At 38.9% G+C, this 25,791-nt stretch overlaps 1 protein-coding gene and 1 long non-coding RNA gene across 6 annotated transcripts in view; one reads left to right on the top strand and one right to left on the bottom strand.

The window, feature by feature from the left end:
* The window catches only part of LOC129763196 (band 4.1-like protein 4), a 518,162-nt gene that overhangs the window by 349,953 nt on the left and 142,418 nt on the right, over window positions 1-25,791 (top strand). The gene's annotated exons all lie outside the window — the stretch shown is intronic.
* LOC129763197 (uncharacterized) lies at window positions 9,733-10,422 on the bottom strand. Its single transcript, XR_008740828.1, has 3 exons — window positions 10,356-10,422; window positions 9,963-10,299; window positions 9,733-9,902 (listed from the first exon to the last, which is right to left on the bottom strand). It is a non-coding gene; the product is annotated as an uncharacterized LOC129763197 (long non-coding RNA).

The raw sequence follows: 25,791 nt of genomic DNA, 5'->3' as shown, positions 1-25,791 counted from the left end.
TTTTCGAAGTTCTCCAAATATTCATTCATTCAGAATGAATTCAGATTCAACTTCATACAAATGATCTCTAAATCAACGATAGTCCTACGTCACCCTTGCGGTTATACCATAGATATAACCCACTTCCTGGTTTTTTGAATTTAGGATTGCTCGTGCCATTTTCTCTATGTTTTTTCTGTGACAAAACCGGGGTCCGTTTGAAAAGAGCAACCACTTTTCGAGTGAGTTTTTGGGATGCCTTTGCCTTTGCTTCGATTTCCTGATTCCCTGTCGATGGTTAGACATTTTTCAAATTGTGATAGGACGTGAAATAAGTGAAGTTTTGAGCAATTGAACAGTTCAGCCGACTCATGAAAGGATAGTCCAGATTTTCATTGCGTACGTTCAGGATAGATTCGTAACGCGCTAGTTCTCGGACGGCATGATATAAGGCTGTCAAAAAAGTCCTGCGGTATTTTTTTTGAATTTTCATTTGTTCATAAAATTAGTTACTGTTCTGGCCACACTGGTGTTGTTCCTGCCGCATCGCTGTAGACTTTGGCCGATGGGGAAAAGAACGGAGCGAGAAACGTCAAAGACAGATAGAGGAAACAAAAAAACAAACATTCGCTATTTGGAAGAAAAGCTGAGAGTTGCACAAAAGAGCCATTGGGAAATTGTGTAAAGTTTTAAGAGAGAAAGTTGGAGAAAGTTAGTAGGAAATTTAAGAAAGTTTGAAAAATCGTGTAATTGTGGAAGAAAGGTGTTTGCAAAGTTTACTGGGCTGAAATTCAAATTTGAATTAGCGGTAGAACGGCAGATCACTAATACGAATCCACGACATTGAACTGAAATTCACCAAACAGTAGGGAAACGTTTTTGTTCAGAAGGCGAAGGAAACTAAAATTGTAAGATCAATAATAAATTATGTGATATCGAATTAATGGGAAAATATATTTGCAGTTTGATCTGTTGCATCAAAACAGAATGCCAAAAAGAACATTTTCTTAACACTCGTCCGAACAGTTACAATCGTCTGTTTTAAGTCAAATATGCGCCGTTTTGTTCGATGACTTGTTTCCAACGAGATGCCAACTTCATAATACCCCTGTTATAGAAGCTCGCTTCCTTATTGGCGAAAAACTCGGATAGCCAATTTTCACAGGCCTCTTTTGTGGCTAACTTCTGACTACCTAGCTCGTTCGCCATGGACAAAAACAGGTGGTAGGCACTTGGTGCAAGATCAGGACTATACGGCGGATGCAAAAGAACCTCCCATTCGAGCTCCCGGAGCTTCTGGCGCGTCACCAAAGAAGTGTGTGGCCTGGCGTTGTCCTGATGGAAGACAATGCGGCCTCCGTTTATCAAAGATGGCCTCTTCTTCATGAGTGCTACCTTCAAGCGGTCCAGTTGTTGGCAGTACAGGTCCGAATTGAGCGTTTGGCCATAGGGAAGCAGCTCATAATAGATTATTCCTTGACAATCCCACCAAACACACAGCAGAACCTTCCTGGCCGTTAATGAGTACTTGGCCACCGTCTGAGCCGCTTCAGCGGGCTTCGACCAGGACCGTTTGCGCTTCACGTTGTCGTAAGTGACCCACTTTTCATCGCCAGTCACCATCCGCTTCAGAAACGGGTCGATTTTGTTGCGATTCACATGCGTCGATACGGTCAAAGATGTTTTTTGCGTCAACGTGTGTGGCACCCATACATCGAGCTTCTTTGTGAATCCAAGCTTCTTCAAGTGGTTAATAACGGTTTGATGACTTATCCCCAGCTCTTGACCGATGCTACGGCGATTTTGTCGCAATTTACGACGACAGGCCTTCCGGAGCGTGGCGCATCTTCGACGACCTCTACACCAGAACGAAAACGTTGAAACCATCGTTGTGCGGTGGAAATGGAAACTGTATCGGGTCCATCAACTGCACAAATTTTATTGGCAGCTTGAGATGCATTTTTGCCTTTGTCATAGTAGTACTGTAAAATATGTCGGATTTTCTCTTTATTTTGCTCCATATTTGCGACACTATAACTCACGAACGACTTAACCAAACAAAACACTGTCAAGCACTGTGTCTAAAATCATGCTTTTGACGTGGGACTACGTCTAACCGGAATATATGGAGGGTAAAATGAAAACCTAAACACAGAACATGCAGGAAAAAATGAAAGATTTCGAATGCTTATAGCTCGAACATTTCGTACTGGATAGGAGAGATGTTTGCATCAATTGATAGGGAATATTTCTACGCATCTATCGCAACTAACAAAATGTTGTTTTTCATTAGATAAACAATTGAATAACTGTAAAATATTAGGCGTTATCTAAACGCCCTAACTGCATCGTTTTGATTGGCCCGATTTACGGTTTCCCTAACACAGCCATCAAAACCAAGCAGCCTTGGGGAAATCGGCATTACAAATACATGAAAGTAGGGGGACTTTTGTTCTCATCGAAAAATGTTCCCTAACACAGACTTTAAAATCAAGCAGCGAAATCGGCATTGCAAACACACGAAAGTAGGGGGAGCTTTTGTTCCCACCGAAATGTGTTCCCTAATAGAGATTTCTAAACCAAGATGCCTGGAGAAATCGGTATTTCAAATTCATGCAAGTCGGGGGTATTTTTGTTCCGACTGGAATGCGTTTCCCTAACACAGACTTCAAATCCATGGAGCGTGGGGAAATCGGCTTTGCGAATTCATACAAATCGGGGGTAATTTTGTTCCGATTGAAATGTGTTTCCCTAACACAGACTTCAAAACCGAGGTTTCTGGGGAAATCGGCTCTGCAAATAAATGCAAACTGCGAGTACTTTTGACCTCGCTTGTCTTTGTGCACAGTGGAATATGTCTGTCCTAACATGATCTTCTAAACTTAGGAATCTGGGAAAATCGTGCAGACACTAGAAGCGAATGAAGTTCCCAGTTTCAAGTAAATTCGAGATTCGAGAAGTATGTACACTTTTGGGATGTAAACTTCAGAGGGAAATGTAAAATAAAATAATCGTTTGATAATTTTTTTTGTCTTTATTGGAAAGATTTTCAGCCTTAGGCTAGTTCATCAAACGTTTGATAATTCTTCCGTACATATATTTTGTTCTAGTCATCATACCAAACGTAAAAGGTCCGTCATTAAATTTACTTGTAACGAAGAACAATCAATCACAATAAATGAATTGACTTTACATGGCATTTGTTCATTTTTTTCACTCACAGAGCAAATATATTGAACTCAATTGAATTTGGAAACTGTTTCATTCAATCAAGAATTTAATCCATACAAACGAATGATTGCTAAGCTAAGGTAGTTCCACGTCAACCTTGCGGTTATATCATAGATATAACCCACCCATTTTTTTTCTGTCCACGTGGTATGTGGACAGCCTCTAACATGCAGGAAAAAATGAGGATTTCGAATGCTTATCACGAACATTTCTTACTGGATCGGAAAGATGTTTGAATCAATTGATAGGAAATATTTCCACGCATCTAACGAAATTAATAAAATGTTAATTTTCATTAGATAAACAATTCAATAACTGTAAAGTGTTAAGCGTTATCTAAATGCCATAACTGCCTCGTTTTGATTGTCCCGATTTACGGTTTCCCTAAAGCCATCAAAACCAAGCAGCCAAGTGTTCATTTTGCAATTTGGCCTATTCAGGTCAATCACGGAGAGTAACCACGAAGATTTCAGTTTACTTTTACTTCCAGTTTCAGTCTTCTGGGGCTAGTCGAGTGTTAACATGTTTCATGTCCAAACATCGTGTAAAATGTATGGTATGATTGTAGATTGAAAATACATAGCTCAGTAGCGGAAAACGTAGCTTCCTAATCTGTTATGTCGAAAAAAAAAGTGTCAGTTTCCCACAATATTTTTCCAACAAGTTTGTCGAAAACCACATTTAGATCAGACTAGAACAGACTAGACTATCAGACTTTTCATGCAATGATTTTCTAAGTAAAAGGTCTTTGATTCTAGAAATTCTATTTGAAAATGTTTCAAACGAAATCAAAAATAGTCTGAGGATTCCATTTCGTACACCTTCAACAAGTGAACATCGGCGACTCAATTCTTTGCTACACGTGCGTGCAAATCAGGTCGCTTTTCGGCCAAATATCTCCCGGGTAATAAACTCCCCGAAACTCACATTGTCACCGGAACGCAGAACATACAAGACAATAAGGACAGACCCACATCTCCGCGCACAGGACTACCCGGCACCGGAGGCCCTCTCCCAGATGTGGGTCGAGAATATCATGTTTATTCGCTTACCTTTTTTCCCAGCGAATCCCCTGTAGGAAAATAAACATGATATTTGCTCACTGTCGCAACTCACGATCGCAATTGGCTCGAAATGTCGGCGAAATAGATTCGCACCAGGGTTGACACGAATTTATGGCACACGATTCGTGGCGTACGTTCGAAGTTTACCGAAATATGCCATAAATATGGCCAATATTGTTACGCTGTACAATTCGAACGAGAAAAAAACGGAAAGCCATCCATGAATATCAAAAGCTAGGTCGTAATCCAATCACCATGAGCACCATTAGCGCGAGACGAGAAGATTCGGTGGGATCATTTGGCACAAACACGTGCGTCACATGGTGGCCCGAGAGTGGGTGGGGAGGATGCGAGTGGAAATCCCCACACAGTGATAAACGGAAGAAATTCCACTTTTTGCTTCCCTTTCAGGCACACCAGCTGCTGATGGCTGACTTTTCGACGAAACAGCACGAGCCTCTGTGCTCGATGATAGCAGCTGTCGATGACCATGTACCTTCTCCGGTGTTTCTGCAAAATTGGCAGGAGACGCTAAAGAACCAAAATGCACACGCCAGCGAAGACAGGACAGAAAGCGAAGATGTATTTGTCTTCCGAGCTTCATGCCGACAGCCGGATCGGTCCCATGCTAGGACCGTGTCGCGTCTTTGTTTCCGCTAGATGACGCCATGGGTAAGAAGGCTATTATGTTGTCTCTTCCGGAGAAGGGTCGTGTTGATGGTCCTCTGGCTATTCGTCTCAAGCCGGTGGTGTGGGTGCGGAAAATTACTGCTGGGACTAGCTGCGGAACCATGGTCGTTTCGGAAACATAATCAGAGGGTCTATGTTTAATGTTTAATGTTCAATGTTTAGCCAATCATGTTCGGAATTAGGAATTGTGCCTCGGATGCCCTCTTACACTTACTGATTATTTTCGCCACATTTCTTCTAGTTGAGGTAAATAGTTGGTTACCCCGGGTAGGTGTTTTAAGGCAGTGCGTTGTCCTACTCATTTTTTCCATTTTCAGTCATCTTCTGTATTGTGTTTACATCTTTGTTCTCACATAAAATGAAAACAAAAGAAATATGGTTTTACCTGAAACGAAAAAAAAGTGTGAAAGCTCTTGTTTTGTTTGCTCAGTTTTGTTTTCACGCGCAACAATTGTCGGGGTTTTTTGGCCGAGAAAAAGAAAGCATTGATAGAATGGAATCAATTCAATTTGGCTGGGATAGTCATGCCTTACCCCAAGACACGGTCCCAGCCCCCTTGTGATCCAGTCCCGGGTTTCATTGTTTGTAACGTTGCCGTGTGTGATTTGATCTTTTCTCTTAGTCAATGTTGGATGGAGCGAAGCTAACGTAGAGTGGGTGGGGTGATGGTAAGGGAGAAGTGATAGAGCTGTAGAAATATCTGCTTACACATTTATGCTCTGATACACGCGTAAGATGTTTGGTATTAATACTGTTCTTTTGCATTTCTTTCATTTCAGGTAAACTGCGAGATTCCAGGTACTTTCAGAAGTAAATGGTGATGGCAAATTTTCGGATATGAATCCTTTTTCCAAATCACAACGAGAGAGTATGAATCTGCTTAGCATACATATTACCATATTTCTGATAGCAACAAAACTTTAAACCTTTGAACCAGACGTGATTACTACAACGAAAAGAAACGATTAGCGCTTACGTTACCGTTTGCCGATTTAAGTGCGATTCACATACAACATACACGTCACGTTCACGTCCCGTCACGTCACGATACGTCAATGATTCTACCATGCAATTCTCATTAAAACATTCACATACTCCAGCAACGTAACGATCCGTCAGCATACGTTCAACGAAAACGACCGGCAGGGTTTGTAGAAAAGAATAATTGACGGAGACGGAGGGCTCGTTTTGGTTTTTGTCTGGGCTTTGTGTCTCGGCTTTTGTTTTGATTTGGTTGTACAGTAATTTACATTTACATCGACATTAAGCTAATTGAACAGATCTGTGATGCAACACGTTTAATTAGACATTTTCACATCTAGTTGGACATTTTTGTAAATATTGAGTTCGGGGCCCAAATTATGGCCCCACATTGAAAGTCGCCACCAGTCGCAAATGTCCAATTACTGGTCAAAACCGACTCCAATGCGACACTGAGTGGTGCCTCAGCATATCGTTTTATAAGTAACTTACTGTACTTTTTATGCCAACATATCTCCTAGCTCCAAATTTCGGAGTGAAAATCATTCGCGACTAGTTGAAAGAATTATTCTATTTATTATTATTGTTGCATAAGGGTCGGACTACGGGGTTTAAGCATTTAAATAATTGAATTCAATGATTCTCATTGAATTTTTCAAAATTTAGAACTGATTCTAGGCATGCTGATTTGAAAGAGGGCATTGCAATTTAAATTGTTGTAGGTGGCGACACCATGAATAAAATTAAATAAATCATTCGTTTGGCATTTGAAGTGACGGTGCTGGTGGAAGCATTGACTGCATGTGTGAATTGGTGGAGACGTCGACGGAACGTAGACGTTCTTCTCCGTAACGTGCTATGTGAATCGCACATTATGGATTGCTTCTCAAAAGGAACTACAGTCAAACTTGTTTTTACTGGATACTTTTTTGTGCTATTTTTTTTGCTAGAATAACACAGCGATGGTTGGATCCTGGGTTATGAGCTCATGATCGTTCGCTTAGTAGCGGACACGCAACCAATTTGGCCCCCTAGTTCAAGACTTGTCCTGCCTAGTACATGAACAGTCTAAGAAGGCAACGGAGAGAGCCATTGTAAAATCTAGTAGTGTGACTCAACATAGAGATTTTAAGCTCTTTCTGTTCATTCGCCTCTAGTCTTGAAAAATATCAGTTAAGAAAACTATGAAATTGTGAAAGCTTTAACTAAAGGCCTTGAGAAAGTGATTGCCTGATTTCTAACCCGGTGACTTAGGCGATCTGACTGTTATGCGCAAATGTATGTCGACCCACTATTTCGTACTCCATGTTGGGGAAACGCCTTGTGGTCTACACAAATGTATGAGAAGTTAGAAGCCGTCGTTACAACGCAAGAAGAAGAAGAAGCGTTCAAAATTGGCCAAATGTTCTACAAAAAAGTGTTTTTCAATGTTTTACTGAAATTAAAACAGACCGAAAAGTAGAACATTTTTTTCGGTGCGGGAAATATGGACAGGTTTGTAATATACGAAACGTAGAGGATTACCGTTCATGAGAGGAATCATTTTATTCAACCAAGTTCTGAACTCATCACGAATATCCGTTAAATGTTGAAAAAACGAATTAATCCACCTAGAAGTAATATTCAGCAGAATGAACGGACAGACCCTCAACTATTTTTCTTTTGGTTTCAGTCAGCTTTTAAACAGTCTACCATTGACGATTTGTTTTCCGTTTATAGACGCAGGGATGCTTTTTACAGTCCATCTCACTCCCACTGGCAACTGTCCGTTTCACCCCACCAGTACAATTATTTCAATAATTTAAATTTTTCACACACAAATGAATTTAAAAACACCCACGCGCGGAATCATGTACGATTTTTGTTTCCGTTTTCCACTTTTGATCGGCATTCATTGCCATAGGGTGGTTCAAATATTATAGAATAACATGTGGAAGGTGTTCTCGTTAACATAAATTCTAAATTCAAGATAACCGAAAGAGTACTATAAAAATGGTCTCTAAAAGTTGCAATATCGCTATAATCGCTGTATCGCACTCGAAGGCAATTATGTTGAATAACAAAATTGAATTTTGCAAAAAAATAGTTTTACTGCGTTACCTTATAAACTTTTCAGCCGAAATGTTAGACGACAAGTAGATATTTGAGGTGCAACTCCAGGGTACGTATATGGAAAGGTAGTCTGGACTGACTAGTGCATCAATAGTAGTGAGCCTGTGACGTGTTAGCTTTGCAAGTATCATGGAGCGGTATAATAAATTTGTCTAAATAAGTTTGTATCTATTGTATTTTAGCTCATGTACAGTAATCGTTCGCTAACCGGTCCTGGTTTAACTGGTCTGCTGTTTAACTGGGCAAACGTTAACTGGTCCTTGGACCAGTTAAAAAGCAGAATTTCGTAAACAATCGACGCCATATTCAAATGGAAGATTTGCAGTGAGGGGCATTCGAATGTAATTTGAAATGTTATGAAAATTGACATTATTTTCGCATGACAAAAACGTTGATGAAACTACAGAAAACCTCGATTTTATTTGACGTTTAACATGCCGGACCAGTAAAAACGCGAATGTCGATAACTGTTCTTCCCTTTTCGCCCAGTTAATGAATGTTTACTGTATATATTTATTCATTGTAGCGTAAAGATAATCTATTTAGATTCAAAACCTAATTAAAACATAGGGTAAATTGTGTTTCGGTAACATCCAGCTTCCTGAAGCTCTCTGTAGCTCCTCGATATCTCCTGTCACAGTGCTTGAATTGAGCCATCAGAACCGGCCGAATCGCTAGGTTTTTTATTAGAGATGTTGATGATGCTGCTCCCGATTTCCTTTGACGGAATCGGGATAGTCTTGTTTAGTCCCATTAGAAAGCGGGGCCGATTCCGCGGATGTTACGGATGTTTTTACTGGAACTCTTGCTTGATGTCAATCGAGACCTTTCAGCGAGCCGTCCGATTTTGATTTCCCGAGGCATGAGAATCGTTGGCCTTTCGGACAGTAGGAACAGCTAAAAATAAACTGTTTTGTGTATTAATTGTATAATCTGGATTTGTTTAAATTTATCTGTTGGTATCAGTTTTCGACGATATTGTTCTTCCATGCTATCGATATTCACGAAACAATCTGGACTGAAGTGAAGTGAGCAAATGTACACGTTTTTAGTATTGCTGTTTAGGTCCTGTCCTGAAGCCATTTCTTCCGCATGGTCATATCCATCTTGAATCGATGAAATGATAATTTGTGGGATATGTTTTCATAATTCGAGTTGGACTCGAGCCGGGTGCCATTCATCGAGCCATAGGGTTGTCTGAAAATGGAAATATTATATAAATATATTCCTTCGCAGTCGAGCCGCCGTATGAATACAAGTTTCAAAAAGCACACAGAAACAACACACTCAGGGTACTAATTCGGAAAAGCCTTTAACGTTAGTAAAATTTTCAAAAAAAAAATAGCGAAACACGTCATATTTGCAACAAAAAAAAAACACTTGTTATGAATTGCTTTGCGATCGCTGCTTTTCGTCAAAGCTACGATGTCATAGTTGAGAGTGTATAAGTGAATCATGTCCTACACACTTCGAGTCCAGACTACCTTGTCATAAACGTAACCTGGTGCAACTCGATGTTTTTCCCAAGATGCTGAAACGATAGGTGTTTCGTTCTTGACACTTTCATGACAAGACGTGAGACGAGTAGCGAGACGTAGCTTTCAGAATTATTTACTTTTTGTTTAGTTGTGTGGTTATGGCTTCATATTAACTCGCTGAGGAAAATAACGGAAGGAAAAATTAAACAAATATATATTCGTGAAAAATAGTGCACTCTCCTAATCTAATTTTTATCTCAAATATCAGCAGTATTGCCACGGTGCCAAAAATTGCCAAAACATAAAACAAAAATTCGGTGCTTGGGATTTCCCTTGATTAGAACATCCAACGCAACTGGTGACTTTCCTGTAACATATGGCAAATTAGTAACACAAAAGACAACTAATTTGCAAAGTAAACGCGAACCTGTTGCAATCATTGTCAACCTCCTTTTGCTCTAGCCTTTATGCAAAACAAATTACTTGTAACATTCCTTTCCGGATCTTCTGGATCTGATAATCTCCTTCCCGGTATATGCACAGTATTCTCCTCCTCCCTGATCGAAAGCAGTGAAGCCACAATCAGCGTTATTTCTTGTCACTCACGCCGTAAGCTGATAGTATACTCTTTTCCCCGCCGATGAGAGCCAAACAGAAGTACATCTTGCTTGGAAAGAAAGGCATTGATTGCGCGGCTAGAAGCGAAAATATATACTAAAAACATCCTTCTGCACTGTTATGATTCGACCACTTATCGTAGGTATCTGAAAAAAAAGAAGCAACTATGAGAAATTGTTATAATAGACATCCAGAAAATTACCTAGCTACCTAGCTACAGTAAAGCACGAGCAGCTATTTTACCAATATACGATTTGTTAACAATTTTTGTTTTCACGAGCAATAGCCGATCAGCAATTTTGACATTGCGGTCCACCCATAGTATAACGCCGAGATGGAAAATGAAAGGTGGGAAGATTTTTGAAATCTGTGACGTCACAGATTTTGTTTATGTATGTTACTTTTCTTATAATAGTCCACTACATAGGAAAAGTGTTGTTATTAAAAGTAAAAATAAGCAGATGAAATGAACAAATTAGTATTTTTTCTTAAATCAATGCTAGCGTTCAAAATCATAGGGGCTTTGAAATTTTAGCAGAAACTGAAATTTCAGTATTGTTGAGGTATTCTAAACTTTATTTCAATCTTATTTTACTTCTCGTTACATCGACCAAAAACGTAAATGAACAAAGTCAGAGTTACAAAATCGTTTTTTCCTTTGGCGGAAAACATTTTACAGCGCATGAGAAAAAAGGTGCAAGTTTTTTTTCCGTGTAAAATGCACTTGAAAAATAAATTGAATAGACTCCATATGACCTAAATTGAGACGAAAAGTTTTCTGCTACCGTCCTAGTTTTAGACGAATGAAGTGTTCAGCACCCTAATTGTGGAAAAAGGAATTACAATTGCTAACAAGAGATAAACTACCATGAAGATGCTCTAAAATCCAAACATAGTAAAAATTAGAATACTAATTCTGATATAAGAAGAAATAACAAAAATGAAACATTTTGGTTTGTGACATGTTCTGTTTAATTTTCAAATGATGAATGTAACGCGAAAAATATTTTTTGGAAATATGTAATTATTTTCTGTATATCCTCTTTCAACGTTATTCGTTGACACATTCAATTTTGTACCATTTGAGTAACTGACTGTTATGCCTGATATGTGAACTTCTTATCTTCCTGGCTACTAATACAATCAAAGTTTAACACAAGCAAAACCCGTGAATCTTCCCACCTTCTATTTTTCATCTCGGTATAACGCCTTGGTTTTTCCTATAAAGTTCATCTAAGGGTGCTCATACACTGTTTGACCGAAGCCAAATATTTGACTATTTTTGACAGATAAAATTTGATCAACGTTTACTGGTCAAATATATTCGACGCAAAACATGACGAGCAAATATTTAGTACTTGTTTGCTTAAACTTTTTTAGACCAATTTGTTAAACCATGTACTTTTTTTATCTCATTTATTTATTTATTAGGCTCATCAGCATTTTTTAGCTGTAACAGAGCCGAGTTTTAATCGTGTACATGTACATATGTTTATGTTTCTATAAATTGTAAATTACACAGTAGTTAGTAGTAGCCATTTAGGCGTTAAGTTTTCTGTTTCATTACATTATGGTAAATTACACAGTACTAGCCATTTAGGCGTAAGGGTATTCTTTCTGTTCATCCATTGTTCAGCAGACCGGACAGCGGAGACAGTTGATATTGATTATTGTTGAGTTATTTATAGAACAGCAGCCCGATGTGTCTTGCAGAGCAGAGCAGTTGTATGGATGAATCGATCTTATTTCGACCGTGGATCGATTTCCATCACTGATGATGGTTGCGTGGACGTAGTTATTCTATAACAACAAAAGGATGGTCAATTGAGGGCCCTGAGTTTGAACTCACGATCGATCGCTTGGTAAGCGAACGCGTAACCAAGTGGCTACGAAGACCCCCAAAAACCATGTACTGACGTACGTTAAATATTTCAGTCAAATTTTTTGTATTTTTGATGTTTGGCAGTGTTTGCCACTGTTGATAATTGTGAATTGGCAAACAAAGTGGCAAGTGGCAAATAAAACTGCTAACAGAAATGCCAGATCCTTTTTATTTTAATTTTTTTTAATTCCCCCTATAATGAACAAGACGCATTGAAAAAAAAATATAAGCAACACAGATCAATTTGTGCAATTGGCATTCATGCCCGAAAGTAAACAATGCTTTAACGGGTAAATATTACAATCCTTTTGATCATCGGTATCGCAATGGATAATGATCGTAATGGATCGTCCAGTTTGGTGATCGGCAATTTTCCAACTCGCTCGTCGGTGTGCAGCAACAGTTGGCACGGTTTTCCAACTATTGTATGGTGGATAAACCATCCAAATTTATGGAGGAAGGCAATCTGGAATTTTGATTTTCACACTGCAATCCAAAATAAGGGCAAACATTGAAAAGCATACACACTCAAAAAAGAAAAAAATTATTTCCGACTTCAACAAAGTCTAGGAGCGTTTGGAGAAATCTGGAGGAGCTGGTCCAGCAGGAGAAGCTCGAACAACTGGTTGCTCGTTTCAACCGTGAGGCAAACTTAAGAGAAAACTGGCCTTCGGAAAATCAACGTCTGGTCAGTACCGATAACTTCGGATTCGATCTGGCTGAGAGGAAGCAGCCACCAAGAAGCAATAGGCTATCGAGACCGACATTTTTGCCTACGAAGAACGTGTTCAGGCTGTGGTGGCCGTCTGGAATGAGCTGGAAGTTCAACGTTACCACGATATGGAGGGAATTACAGCTCGCAAACGAAATGTGTTGCGACTTTGGAACTACTTACTGAAGTTACTGCGCATTAGAAGATGCGACTGAAGTACTCCATTCAGTTGCAGCAGAATTTCCAAGAAATGATCTTCTTGGACTCGTTGGAGGAATTAAAGCAGCGGCTGTTGACGATGACTATAGCAAACATCTGATGGGGTGGAAGAATCACTGCAGAAGCATTCGCTTGTCGATGCCGATATCAATGCGCTTGGTGAGCGGGTCAAGCATGTCGTTCAGAATTCGTAGAAGTTTGTGGGAGATAAAAAAGGTGATTATAAGCCATTGCCGATCGTGTCCAGCGTTTGATGGACGCTTACGGCGACGCTTATGGCTGTCGAGCATCGCTCGCGGTTGGGTGAGAGCTGTAAGCTGTGGCAGTTCTACTGGGATTTTTTATCAAGTTTCGTCATTACTATTCGAATGCAAATAGTTTAATAAATTTAATATAAATAAAACATCGATGTTTCGAATCAATTTATTCGTATGAATGTTCGCTTCTAGTAACATCCGGATATATGGTTAACATGAAGTATACCAAAAGAAGAGCTCACAGCAAACTTACTATCAAAAACTCATATTTCAACACTGTGAAAATAGCATCTAGTATGTCGGTAATAATACTCGATATAGCTGTTTCCGGGATTCTAAAAAGGTACTGTAGGAATACGAAACAGACTCTAGTTGACAAAAATCCCAACGTAAATGCAAGTCGCTCGCCGGCAGTAATCACCCTTCGCATTTGTATATCCTGTTTTTTAATCAAGGGAGAAAATAATCGAAATTTTAAGATGCCATTATAACGAAGTTCTTGTATATATTTTATAAGTTCTTATATAACGAAGTTCTTGTATATCTTATATATGTTCTTATATAACGAAGTTCTTATAACGGAACTGTGTCTGTTTTTGGTTTATCCTCAATTATCATAGCTGCAGTGGCCAGAGCTACTGGTATATAGAAACGTCGGTTAATCGTTCAATTAATTCAAATAAAAAATAAAATAAAATATGAATACATCGAATAATTGTCACTGTAATCACGATTCATGAAAAAGGGAATCTTTCTCAAAATTAATGCATTTTTAGGTTAAGAATTAGGCTGTATAATTTTTTTATCCGACCATGTAACATCGACAACCCGATAGACCACGCGACCAGAAAGACAACGTGATACGTAATTATTACAAGAAATAAATATTCGCTCGATTAATCGAAAATTGAAAGACAATTATTCGAATGAATCGAATATTGAAAAATGTCCCAATGATTAATCGATAATCGAATAAATGAAATATTTAGACATCACTACTGGTATAGCGCCGTATGATGTTGCTGTTGGAGTCATTTACATTTATAAATATTTTCTTCTTTGAAAAATGACAGCGGACGGACACAAAATAGTATCCGACTCGACAAACAGTGTACTATGCGATAATCGTGTTTGTCATTCATTTCAAATAGCTGTATTTCGCCAAATAGTTTTATGTCAAATTTTTGACAAAAATAAATAGGTGTAATTATGATTGTAAAATATTTTTATCAAACATGAAATTTGTACTAAATTTTGACCAATTTTTTTCTGTCAAAAAGCGTCAAATATTTGACCTCCGGTCAAACAGTGTACGGCCACCTTAAGTGAACTTTGTTTTTTTTTTTTTTTTGATCAGTGTACTATTGAGCTACAAATTATAGGGTCCTTACCTTGGTACCTACTGATGTGCAACTGGAACTGTTATATCGCCTATTTTAGATAAACAATATTCCGATTTATTAATCAGCCATTAGAGAAAGTTATTAATGTAGCTTCTTACACCAGAAGGTTCGATAAATGTTGGAATGAGGCCAAGTTCCGAAGTCCAAACCAAGCAGCCTTATTAAAACGGATAGAAACAAACAAATATTCAGTGGTAATCGGCACCTTTCACCAGACAAGTGAGTGGTGCGACTAGTGCTGTATACAATTTGTGTAAATGTTGTCATAATAGATGTAGTAAATTATTCATTTCACTTAATAAAAGGATTGCATTTAGCTCGCTTGCACTTATCCCCACCAAACCAGTCCCATAAAAAACGCATTACGAATCGTATGATTCTCCTCTCGCTAGTGCAGACACTGGGAACTGTTATTAAATTTATTTATTTGTAAAAACAGCGGAGGATAATTTATCATCTCGTTTTATCTGTAGCTCTAGTTCTTTCTGCCGCATTTACTTCTTCCTCCTGTGCAGCACTCTCACGTATGGTTCCGCGAAAGCAAAGCAAAATCCCTCAGTCTACTACACGATTCATAAATTAAGCTGCTGCCGTGGTTTGCTCCGACCGATGGAACCGCACTGGCTGCAAGAGATGCAGCAGCAGCAGCATCCACTGCAGCTATTGAGAATTGGATGTAAACGATTCCATTAGGGTGCAGTAAAGCTGGTCTAACAACATGCTCCTCTTTCTAAATTAAATCCTATTAAAAAGTGGTAAATAAAGATGATTACCAGCCGATGCAGTGAACAATGACTGTAATTATGAGCGATGCGGAAGACGGCATGCGGTTTGAGTCGTGGATCATAGAGCTCTCGCAGGGGTTTCCCAGTCGACGGGAGGTCAAAAGCTCCTCGCCTCGTTAGGTTTAAATCATCGGATCACGCCAAGAGTAAATTTGTTTGGAAGCTGCTCTGTATAAATGAAACCAGACAGCGGGTGCCGATGAGATGGGTGAATTAATTAGTTCGTGATACGGGAAGCAGTAAAAAGTGTTTTTTTTAATCACGAATGAAGACCACGATTGAGCTAGCTGAATGGGAAGAAAAGGTGAGAGTGACAACACTGTATGAAATATGAAAAGAATGATGTTCAACAAATTCGTACACCTGCACTTGTTATGTCTGTATTGAGAAATAACAAATCCTGGTTTTCCGTCTAGCAATCAACTCTTCACTAAGTCAAGTTTCTGAAAACAACGATACCTCAATTCAAGAACATCTCCAGTATCGTCACCACGAATTCATACCAGGCATTTTTTTGTGTGTGAGGAATGGGGACCGCACAACAAAATCGCACAAAACTCCACCAGTAACTCTTAAAAACCGTGTTCGCTACAAAATTTCAAAAAACTTTTTTTGTGCGTTGGATAGGGACCGCATGAAAAAAGTTTCCTCTAGAAAATAACTCAAATCCACGCCGTTCGTTTTCCTTTTGCTTTTCTACTGTGCGATGGGACAGTTTGCCTGATCAATTGCACGTGACTGTTTTGTGCTTTTTGAAAAAAAAATGAAAAAAACTAAATGGACGATAACTTCGTCAAAAATGATTCTTTTTATATACCGCACAAAAAAAATTGCACAAGAATAGAAAATCGCACAAAAAAGGTTTGCCTGTATAGGGTTATTATATAACATGAGAATAATGAGAATCATGTTCGAGAAATAATTAGTTTCGATATCGTATGGAATTTTCGCAAATATTATTAAATTATTTTAAAAATTATAAATATTAAATCTAATTTAGGAGCATGATCGATTGAGAGTGTATTTAAAGTGTTGCTTTTCCTAAATAGTTAATTGATCTTGGATGTACATCATGATTTAAGCAGGGTAGCTGCCACTACGTGTACAAAATTTAGAGAAAATTCTATAGTCGGGACATCTTTGTGTGAGACAAAATTGAAGATGTCGCCATCGAAATCTTATACAGGCAAACCTGTTTTCGTGCGAGGGATAATGACCACACAAAAAAAAATCGAACAAGACTTTATTAGTAATAGGAGTACCGGTACGTTTCTTCGTTTTTTTCTCTCAAAAATCAATTCTTCATTCTGCAAAAATGGTTACAAATTTAATATTCAATGTATTGCCCATCGCTAGTCACAACTTTTTCCCATCTTTCTGACAATTCACGGATCCCTTTGCGGAAATGATCGGCCGGTTTGTCGGCTTACCACGAATCGATCCAATTTTTGAGTTCATCAAAATTGTAGAAGTGCTGGTCAACCAGGTCATGTTGCATCCATTGAAAAAGGTAGTAATCGGACGGAGAAATGTCTGGAGAATACGGCGGATGTAATAGGACCTCTCGTTTCAGCGTTCCAAGTATTGTTTGACCGGTTTCGCGACATGCGGCCGAGCATTGTCGTGCTGCAAAATAACGTTATCGTGTCTTTGCTCGTATTTCCTTTGCTCGTTTTTCCTTCAGTGCACGGCACGGCACGGCAGTGCAAACGCATCAATTGTAGTCGGTAGAGGTCCCCGTAATGGTTTCATTCGGTTTTAGCAGCTCATAGTACACCACACCCAGCTGGTCCCACCAAATAGACAGCATAACATTCTGGCCGTGAATATCCCGCGCGGCTGTCGATGTTGATGCATGGCCGGGGTATCTATACGTTGCCCGACGTTTAGGATTATCGTAATGGACCCACTTTTCATAACCAGTAACGATTCGATGCAAAAAACCCTTTCTTTTATGCCGTTAGAGCAGTTGTTCGCACGTGAAAAAACGGCGTTCTCGTGGCTTCAATTCATACGGCACCCAATGTCATATCTTTCGGATCATTCCCATTGCTTTTAACACGTTCGTCGCCCAATGCGACGTTTGTGAGTTTCTTGCAGGGCCCAACTTGCGAATAAATTATTAAATGAAGATCAAACTAAGTTTGTAGATAACTTTTACATGATCTAGCAATGTTTGTTTTCCATTTAAAGCGAATTGATGACAATAACACATGCCAAATTCATATTCTAGGGGTCTTGCAAAAAACTGCAGTACAAACCATCCGTACTATAAATTAATAAAAAGTATAGTATAAACAGAATAATAGTATGGTTATGATTTTATTATTTTTCTTCATATCCTATAGTTACATTTAGGTGCCTATTGTATCCAATTCCTTCTAAAAATCCTATTCAATTTGAACGAGGAACGAGGAACGTCACCCATATGTGGGTGACGGGGCGTCGAAAGTGTTAAACGATCGGATATGATTTGCTGAGCTACTCCAAGTATATCTGCAAGTTCTTGTTGCGTTTGTGACGGATCTTGATCGAGTAAAACCTCCAATTCTTCATCTTCAAACTTTTTCGGCGGTCCGGAACGTACTTCGTCTTCCAATTCAAAATTATCACTTTTAAACCGTGTAAACCACGTCTGACACGTTTGCTCAGTTGGAGCATGGTCACCATATACTTCCACCAAAATGCGATGACTTTCCGCAGCTTTATTCTTCATATTGAAGTAATGAAGTTACACTCCCCGCAAAAACACTCTCGTTGGGGCGAAATTCGATATATTCGAAGTGCCAAAAAAACTATGTTGTATACGCTTCAACTTTTTGACATATAATAAAAAAGACGCGCAATGACAGTAGCTTTCCAACGAATGTCTGGAAATTTGATTCACTTGAATAATAATCAAGTTACGCCATTGTTGTAAAACCGAAGAAACTTACCGGTACACCTAATAGCTTCAAGAAATAGTGTCCGCTACACAATTTGAAAAAAATATATGAAGTTGTGTCCAAGACATAACCGCATTGTTGACATAGGACTACGCCGTTGTTTTATTCAAGTCGCTTGTTTATAACTTCGGATATTACTTTAGAGTGATGCTTAATAAATTTCAATAATTTTAATATTTTTTTATAGAAAAAGTTAACGATAATTGAATGATGATTCATTCTTGCCCTCGCAGAACAATACACAAGCTGATCGTATATCGCAACTTGTGTCATGTCAATGAATTGAAAGTTTATATCGAACGCTATTCCGGTGGACTTTTTCACAACTTACATACACTCGGCTACAGGTGATTATGTACTTGTTGCACCAACACCATTATTCAACATTTCATGACTACATAAATCTGTATTTGGCACCGCATGTGCGCACCAATGGTAAGTACAGTAGAACCCCGATTATTTGCGAAAAAGTCTGCGAGGGCACCACGAATAACGGAAATAGCAGAAAACGCAATAAAAGACTAAAAATGAGGTGCAAGCACGAAGTCGAGATTTTTCAGGATGAGAACTATTATTTATCAATACAAAAATTAATTAACTATCCATCTGTAAGGTCTTGTACACCAGTGGTCAGATAATGTAAAAGCCATGACCAAAACAAAAAAGCAAGTGCCTACTTCTCACTGACAAATTTCGGGAAGGTCTATAGAAGTACTATGGAACTCGCTTTCACGGATAATCGGGGTTCTACTGCATCAAATATCATGCCACATGTTATTTAGTACTGTCTCATTGGAATCGCACCTCTAGCACCTCCATCGTACAACATGAGTCAACTAGCCCCCAATAAGCGTTCAACATAGCATGCATACATAGCCATACATTGGTGGCGCAGATGTCATCCTTAGTGGAGACAACTTCGCTACTTGCCAGCGAAACCAAAACACATATAAATTTCCAGAACATTCATTTTCTGGTGACAAAATGAACGAAATAAACACTTTCTGTTAATCTTAATAACCTCGAAAAGAGTTGCATTACTTCATTATGATCATGAGAAGCGTAGATTTCATCCTTTGTTCATCCAATTTTGTGACTGACGTGCAATCCTAAATAACTCATAATATTCCAGCACGACATTCATGGTGTAGCTAGATAATCCCCAAATAGTTATGTGGCGCACAACCTTAACGCTTGCTTCGCCCTAGTGTCAGTTCCTAAAACAAGCGATGTTCACTGCTTGAACATAAAAAAAACTGAATATTTGTCTGAACAAAGATCCTTTATTTATATCCTAGCGCAAATAATCCCTTTCCGCTATCTCCCCTCCTTGTTTATATTATCACGGCTGCATAATTTTCACCATGAAACAATCGCTCATCAACTGCTCTCGCTTTCTTCAACAAAAGGTCTCCCTGTCCTTAATATAGCCGACCTCGATAAGGGTAGCTGTCATCATTGGTGGAGACTGGCATGGTTTTTCTACTGGCATGCGTTTCACACATAGAACATCCACACAGAAAATCCCAGAATAATTATTTTATCAACGCAAACTCGATGGATTTTGTCTGATGCTGGCTTGGATCCTGGATAAATAGTTATTGTAGGTGGATGAGAGCACTGATTTGTACGACACTTCTATTTCTCGAAAATATTCACGGTCACGTTCGGATTTAAATATAAATGAAAAAAAAAGTGGCGACGGGCCTTCCTGAGGACATTATGGATATGTCGTAGTTCTGAGGTCCACCAGGGTTTTCTGGATGTGTGCGATGTTCGTCTTTTTCGCTGTACGATACCATTAAATCCACAGATCCGTTTAGCAACACGGTATTCCAGTCAATATCATCCAAAGGCATTATAAGCTGTCCAAAATCACAAAACTGAAAATCGTAAAGAAGGTTATCACCAGGCTCGGTTTGTCCGATAAAATCGTTGGCGCTCTCGTCCAAAAGTAATGCAAATGGCACATGATGATTGTCAACGAGTACGAACGGTTCTAAAATGTCAAGTTGTTCTGGCCGCCTCTGATACTCCTCTAATACAACGTAAATGCTTGTCTAATTGAAAAAGTTTCCTCTCTAAGGGGGGCTGCCATACCAATGAAACACAAATTTCTAAATTACTCGAGAATTAATCTAGCAAATGCAACCAAATTAGGCATCTGGAGATTTTAGGGTGCAATAAATGATTCTATGGAGGTTAGATACTCCTCCCCCTCTCTTAGGGGTTGCCATACGAATGAAACACAAATTTTTACATTACTCGAGACACTCCTCCCGTCTCTCTGAGGGGGGAGGGGGCTGCCATACAAATGAAGCATACATTTCCGCATAATTCAAGAACTTATCAAGCAAACGGAAATAAATTTGGCATGTGTAAGTTTTATGGGGAAGAAACATTTCTATGCTGGTTCGACACTCCTCCCCCCTCTCTAAGGGGGGCCTCCCATACTAATGAAACATAAATTTCTGCATAACTCGAGAACTAATCAAGCAAACGAAACTAAATTTGGCATGTGGAAGTTTTAAGATGCAATAATTGTTTCTATGGTGGTTCGACACTTCTCCCCCTCTCTATGAGAAGAAGAGAGGAGGGGTCTGTCTTTATTCTATCATATTTTCTGTATCAAACATTTATTCCATGTAACGGAGAAATATGTTACTTGCAAGTGGTTGAAAAATCTGAAAATCTGAAAATAATTTGATATTATAATGATGAGTTTTGGTACAAGTACTAGGAATTTTTCAGTAAAAGGTAAATTCAACGGGATCGAATAGAAGATCAATTAATGAACAGTTCTGCGATTGGACCCACGAACTTGCTCATAGTAAGAAAACGTGAATGTTTGAAGGTCTTTGATAATAAAAAACAAATTTTGGGCGGGACGAAGTTTGCCGGGTCAGCTAGTGATCAAATAAAAATCTTCCAGCTCTTCATGTAGCATCGTAAATTCTGGATTTTCAGCCTAGAACAAACGATTCCATCTGTTGATCTTGGGCGAAACATACTCCAAAAAAAGAACCGTGGTTTTGTCTTTGGGGGCAGTTAATATTTTGCAAGCAGTCTGACTTTTGTCACATTCTTACTTAATGGTGAAGAACTAATTTAACTCTGCAAATTGTGAAATGTTCCGCTTCTCTACCGCTGCTAACGAAAGCCAAGGGGAAACTTAGGGTATAGGATTTTAAGTGACTTGAGTTCCAAAATTTCCTGTATTGCCTCGAATTTGTTAGTCCCGAATTCGTTAGTTAGATAGGCACATACAAATGAAACACACCTTTCTGCATAACTCGAGAATTAATCAAGCAAATGGAACCAAATTCGGCATGTGGAGGTTTTAGAGGGCACGAAATGTTTCTATGGTGGTTCGACACTCCTCCCTCTTCTCTCAAAGAGAGGGGTTGCATAACTCAACAATTAATCAAGCAAATTAAACTAAATTAGGCATTAGGAGATTTTAGAGGGCACGAAATGTTGTGATGGTGATTCGACACTCCTCCCCCATCTCTAAAGGAGAGGAGCGAGGTTGCATAACTCGAGAAATAGTTCAGCAAATAGAGCCAAATTTGGCATATGAGGGATTTTTGGGTACGAGAACTGTTTCTATGGTGGTATGATACCCCTTCTTCCTCTGGAATGGAGTGGGGATCCCGTAAAAATATTACACATATTTCAACCGAACATGACAATTGCAAATTTTAAAATTTGTACCCATGAACGTTCGCTTAACAAGAAAACGTGAAAGTTTGAAGGTATTTATAACAAAAAAATAAATGTTGGGCGGGATGAAGTTTACCGGGTCAGTTAGTATGGTTATAAAAATATAGTTAAGAATTTGGCTCCTTAAAACTGAGCATGTTGGATGAAAATCTTGATTAATTGACAGGCTGAATAAATCATTATCTCTTTCACTCAACGTGGGACGAAAACTTCGTTCAATTCGAAGAGAGTCGAGTTCAGTCATTCACTCATTTTTTTGGAGAACATTTTTTTTTAGAAAGAGAACATTTAGAATCTCTTCTCATGGTTGATCAATAAGTCGGAGTATCGTTGATACGAATATAAGCGACGTTTTATGGCCCCACATCATTAGGTGTGCAATTTGCTGTTTAAACTTTATTTTATGTTTTTCTGTCCTTCTCTCGTTTATCAAACTCCGGTCGCCAAAGCCGATCACTCAATTTGGGCAAATGTGCGATTGATTTATGGTCCGGATAAACAGTGGACGCCATATAACGTATGGCATTCTGCTGGTTCCCTCCGTAATCCTGTTCGTTATCGAGAACAGAATACGGAAGCAGCAGCAGAGGTGGCAAATCCTACTTGCGTGTCTGTGTTTGTGAGTGTGCGCAGCGCGAAAGACAATAGCTTCGAGGAGGGCCATAAATTTGAATCTCCACGACGAATGGTGACATCTGGGATATCTGCGATCGTGGGATGTGGGAGCCGTGGTGGTAATCGAACAATCCAAATAAAGGCATTACAAAAAAAAGGAATACCATAAAGACACACGGGTGTCGTGTGGAGGGGTGCCGCTGCCTCCGTGGAAAGCAAAAGTGGTTGGCAGAGCTGGAATCAGGGCCCATGTCGAGCGTGTCAAATTTACAACCAACTCTGCCACAGTCGTGATACAAAGGTACAATTGATTCACGCCAACAACAAACAAGGTTAATCCAGCCGGTGTACGCTGCAGAAAAACATGACGCTGGAGTGTCGTTACCTTGGCGCTGCATCTCGATCTGTACTGCACACCGGAGGGTTCATATATTCAGCGCGAGCGCGAGTCCTGCACCGAAAGTTCGATTTATTGCCGTAGTTTACCAGTTTTGGAAAGGCGCAATAAACTGTCCGGACCACAATTGTGTGAGCATGGGGGGGAGGGGTTTGATGGTGAATCCGCGTGCCTTGTAATGCTCTGCTGCTTGCGTCGGCGGAGCGAGACGGTCAGCGCTTGACAGTGGTGAATTTGTGGCATTCTTCGTTGTCAATAACAGCAGTCCTGGGAAGCGATTTGTGGGGCAATCTTCCGTAAGGTAACACAGTCTTTGCGACGTTCGTGTGCGGGTATTCGGATTTCGACTCCTTGTAAATGAGATAATCGTTTTTGCTGAGAATCACAGAACAGAAGTACACATTCTGACAAAAAAAAAACAAAACAAACGTGATAAAATGCATTTGAAGAAACAAAAACAAATAAGTGAACAAATGTGCAATCAGTATTGCTGCTAGGAATCTGAGACTAAATTGTTTGAAAATAAAAAAAAACCTTCTGGTTTACAGATTCTTTTAAACGACTAGCGATGTTTTAATTATTAGCCCTGATTATCTAAATGTAGTAAACCGAACCTGGCGGCGCGTTTACACAAGGAATATCGATAGCCAAAATGGCCAAAATGGCCCTTAATTGCTGATCATTGAAGTGATAGAATGGTGTAGAATCTATATGCCAATATCTGTATCTTCACTATCGCAAAGCAGATTTTAAGGGGGGACCCCGGTCTGGAAGGTCGAACAAATTGAATTTAATTTTTTTTTGCATTTTTGGAAAACTTATGCCCTGAAATGCTAGAAATGTTATCCTGAAACGATTTTTCGATATTTGATTTCGTTGGAAAGTTACAGCCAAAAGTATGAGGTCACTTCAAGAGATATAACAGTTCGGCTGAAAAGTCTACAAGGTAACACAGTAAAACCATTTTTTTTTTTTTTGCAAAATTCTATTTTATTATTCAACATAATTGCCTTCGAGGGCGATACAGCGATTATAGCAATCTTGCAACTTTTCGATACCCTTTTTATAGTACTCTTCCGGTGTTTCCTCAAAACAGGCCTCAGTTTCGGTAATCACTTCATCATCGGTCTTAAATTTCTTGCCAGCGAGCATTCTCTTCAGGTCTGCTAATAGTCGCTGGGGGCCAGATCTGGAGAATATGGTGAATGCGGAAGCAATTCGAAGCCCAATTAATACAATTTTGTAAACAATACACGAAATTCGGATTTTTCCAACACAATAACAAAATTTGCTACACTCTCAATGCTGTAATTCACGAACCAATCGAACGATTGCTGTCAAATTTTGACACGTCTCTATTGAAAGATGATGCTTTGTGATAGTCAAGTAGATTTTTGCAAGAGGCGCCATCTGGGCCCTTATGAACTTTTCAGTTGAACTGTTAGTTAAAAATCTTAGTTAGTTATAAGTTTTGAGTCAGTTATAATCTATCTAGCACTATGTTAAAAAAATGTACTGCTCATCCTCTTGAGCCAAAATTAATTAAAAAAAAGAATGTTGAACGGCAAAAAATCGAGTAAGCGAAATGAACTACTATTAACACTTCTGAAAACCGGCCTTCGGACGAATAATATCTTACTCTGTGTCTGGTGGGATGGAAAGGAACACTGTATAATGAGCTTCTACCAAGTAAACAGTCAATAAATTCCTACAAGTACAGCTCGCAACAAATTAGAGGCAACGATCCGGCACAAACTTCCAGATTTAGTTAATGTGATAAGCGTCGTGTTCCAGTAGGGCAACGCCAAACTTCATATCTCTTTGACAACACGAAAAATTATTTTGGAGTCTGACTGGGATGTGCTATCACACAACTACTGAACTAACCACATGCTGCATGTTTATATTATTGCAGGTTCAGGTCCCAACGAAATTATTTCAAGGGCAAGAACTTCGACTCTATGGACAGCATGAAAATATCTTTTTTTTATATATAAATCCGTTTTGACGAGAACACAAACAAATTCTGGGAGAATAAAATTCATAAACTGCGTTGAAGATGGCGAAAAATCGTGGAGCAAAACAGTGTCTATAAAATTGAATGAATATACCTGCCTATAAAAATGATGCTTCGTTTTCTCAAAAACCGACACGAACGCTCCGGACAACTCAATGTGGACTATCCTGGTTTCTTCATAATTTTTATTCATTTTCCTTATTTTTTGTAAATAATGACAGCCCTGCACACAATAATAAAAAACATACGAACACATCAGAACCAGGCGGATCAAGCAAAATGACACTTTCTCCGTTCGTTCAAAATCCACCATAGAAACGCTTATTGCCCCCTAAAACCTCCATATGCCAAATTTGGCTTTATTTTCTTAATTAGTTCTCGAATTATGCAGAAATTAATGTTTCATTTGAACCGATAGTGGGACATGTTATGACAAAAAATGCATTTTACTATACACCATAACGAGAAGGTCTTCAATGTAAGTCGTCATTTTTGACGTAGGATTGCGTCTTTCGGGAACATATTGGGGTACAAATTTAAAATCGAAAATCGAGCACATCGTGAAAATTGTCCCATTTCAAACGCTTATTGCTCAGTCATTTCGTGATGGATTGATGAAATTTTTGCGTCAATCGATTTCGGCACTCGATAACATTTTTTTTATATTGAAGAAAATTTTATAT

The sequence above is a fragment of the Toxorhynchites rutilus genome, chromosome 1 (assembly GCF_029784135.1).
Source record: "Toxorhynchites rutilus septentrionalis strain SRP chromosome 1, ASM2978413v1, whole genome shotgun sequence".
Taxonomy (NCBI): Eukaryota; Metazoa; Arthropoda; class Insecta; order Diptera; family Culicidae; genus Toxorhynchites; species Toxorhynchites rutilus.
This window is presented reverse-complemented; position numbering and strand designations above follow the sequence as displayed.